A 3,197-nucleotide genomic window follows, 5' to 3' on the forward strand; every position below is an offset into this window, starting at 1 on the left:
AGTGGGATGACCCAGTTCTGCTCCAAACCATGGAGAAGGGGGACACCTGGTGGCTATACATCATTTGGTAAATGACAAACTTCGGGCCGCTTGTGAAAGTGGAGATAAATCCGGGAGGATGAGGCCAGCTGATGTTATTTATGACAAGTATCACTGGTTATGGGAACATGAACAGCGAGGGAGAACAGAAGCCTGGGCAGCTGTCCGATTTTAAATGTATCCAAATCATTATTAGCGTGATGGCAGTTCTCAGCTCCGCTGGGGACCTTGTTTGCTCGCTTGTAGACACACACTGCAGAAGAAAGTTTCTTATCCCAGAGACTTTCCAGTTAAGTGTGAAAGACACAAAGGATGAAGGGAAGGAGAGCCCTTTCTCTGGTTAGCACACAAGGCACTAAAAGCTCAGAACACATGAGAAGCTTCTACCCCACTACACACAATTTGTGGTAAAAACCAGGAGATGATCCCATTTCTCTTAAGTCACCATCTGCAGTCTTAGCCACAAAGGCTGTCCGCCTCCTCTTAGCTTTACTCTTTCAAGTCCATCCTGCATTTCAAAGGATCGTGTTGCAGAAGAAATAAAGCAGGATGCTTTCTTTTTAGAGAACAGGAAGGGTCTCTGGCACCATATGAGACCTTTAAAGACTAGAGGGACAAAGTTCTCAGGGAAAATTATGGTCTTGGGAATGGTGACTGTTCGGTCCATCATGAAGAGGCTGCTTTCTGTGTATGCTACAGATGAGCTTGAGACAGTCTTACTTCATTTGACTGCAAACCTCTGTGTTTTCCACGTTGCCTGGTGGAATATGGCTCTAAATCTCTCTGCCTTGGGATGCTTGTGAAAAAAATGCTCATCTCTTAATGGCACTGACCATTAGTCAATGTGGTTGCCAAATCTCCCTGCTTTCAAGCTGTAGTGAACATTTTAGCTTCCGCACCAGTGTGAAAAAACCACAAAGCCAGTAAATCAATATTTGCACCCTATGTACAGCAGCAGAACCACAACTCTGGAGAGATACAAGGATGGCCAGGAGCCCGGGGCTGGGGAGTGAGTCCCTGCCCTGCTTCCCAGGCACTTGACACACAGAAAAAGAAGAGCCGAGAAGTTTCTGCAGCAAGCTTCAGGTCTGCCTGAAGTGGTAGGGGAGAGGGAAGGGCAAGAGTTTTGCGAGAGCAAAGAATCCTCAAGCCACTTGCAGCTGTTACACCAAGTTCTTTGAATTATTTGTCATTTTTATTTAAGCTGATTTTTTTTTTCTTTTGGTTGCTGGAAAGAGCTGAGATGGTCTTGCCTTAATTCACATTCATTCAGCATTTTAAAGCTTCCTCTGTCCCTGAAAAAAATTTTTAAAAAATCTGTTGAAATGCAAAAGTGCTGAGCTTTGCCTAGCTTTTCAACATTTGCGTGAAAAGAGGTTTTTCAGATTTACCACGAGGGGGAGGCAGCTGAAAAATTATCAGAAACCAATTCTTAGAGCTTGGGGTTTTTGTGAACGACACAGGGACATCCACAAAAAGAGTGCAAGTGTCTCCAGGCTTAGAGAAACTATTAACCTTTTCATGGTTGTTATCAATTCATATCCTTTTAAGTAAGGGGTTTTTTTAAAAATCTTATTAATTGCAGTTAGAATAAAATTTAGCAGTTCCCAGAGGAAGGAAATCTGCTAAATGGAAACAATGCTCTTGCTTCAGTATATGGAGTGAAATAATAGAAAGTATTTCTCTAGATTTTAGATCAACCAGCAAACACTGGTTAATATGAAGTAGATCAAATTAAAAAAACTTTCTAAATTTTAGGTGTGTTACACTACACATTAAGTTAAAAAATACCTACTTGCTGTTTTCGCTTTCTAATAGAACATTCTAAATGCTCCAAATCTGTTCCCCAACCTAATTAATTTGCTGCATGTCTGAACCAGAATTGCTAAAGATGTAACTACCAAATCCTAAGAACATGAAAAGTCTTAGAGTAATAACTAAGGTCACCAAAAACCTTCCACTGCCTACAGGGACAGCAGACTAAGCAGAGAAAAAAGCCAGATGAGACTGAGAGGTCAACTCCCATCCCTGTTGTCTCCGGTAGATTGGCGGCAGATCCAAATATACAAGGTACCAGCAAGGTTTCTCTTGGGTGTCTCTTCTTTTTTAAGTTATAAAAATAAAAGGAGGTTTCTCTCCCAGTCTCTCTCTCTCTGATGACTTTACTTCAACAAGCCATGGAGCATTCAAAGTCCAGGGTCAACTTGAGTGTAGAGCTACGAAAAGCAGCTGGGGAACCCTTTGGGAACACTAATTATGAGCATATGAGAAATGGTCTTCTCCCCTGTGTGACACACAAGTCTATCAAAGATTGGCATTCAATAGCAAGCCTGCGGAATAGGCCACCTTTGAAAGCTATAATGAATAACCTCAAAAGAAACCCTTATAAAATCTTAAACATGCGCAAGATACTAGCCAAGGGCTTAATAAAATACACAAGCCCCACACGCAAAAAAACAGACAAAACAAACAGAAACCTATGGCAACTCCAAACATAACAAGATGGACCTCATAAGGAGGAATTAACAGAAAATCTCTCAATAACTTGCCTTTCGTGGCCAGAGGTCTGCTATCTCCCCAGGGTACAGAGCACAGAGAAACCAAATTAAGCTGTGGTTATCTGATGTCTCTGGTGAGATTCACTTCATCCCACGTCAGAGCTCAGTGGGTAGCAAAAGCCTAGGATCGGGAGTCAGAAAGTCTGCGTTTGGTTCCCGGCTCTGCCACAGGCTTGCTGTGCAGCACTGGTCTAGTTACTCAGCCTTTGTTTGCCTCAGTTTCCATGGCACAAAAAGTCAGGGATTGCAATGATGCCGCAGTGCAGGACCATGCTGCAAAGCCCAGAGCAGAGCTACTTGCACACTCAACAGGTCAAAGGGTGTAACCACTGTCAAAAGTGATAGTATCTAGATGTTCACCATCACGTATTTTTTGGTCATAGGATTCTTGGCAGCAAAGGACAGCTTTCACACCAGCCTCACTCTATGGATGGTGTATTAAGTCGTTGCTGGAAGATGTGGTGCTTCTTAACTGCAGGATGTTGGCGTGCCTGCGTGGCAAGCTGCGTGGTGAGGCACCCTGTCCTGTCCAGGAGCCTGAGGCTGCACTGAACAGCGTGGCACTAACACAACACGAACAGGGTTGGATGAGTGGCCGGG

Source organism: Buceros rhinoceros, unplaced genomic scaffold, assembly GCF_000710305.1.
Source record: "Buceros rhinoceros silvestris isolate BGI_N320 unplaced genomic scaffold, ASM71030v1 scaffold18138, whole genome shotgun sequence".
Classification (NCBI taxonomy): Eukaryota; Metazoa; Chordata; class Aves; order Bucerotiformes; family Bucerotidae; genus Buceros; species Buceros rhinoceros.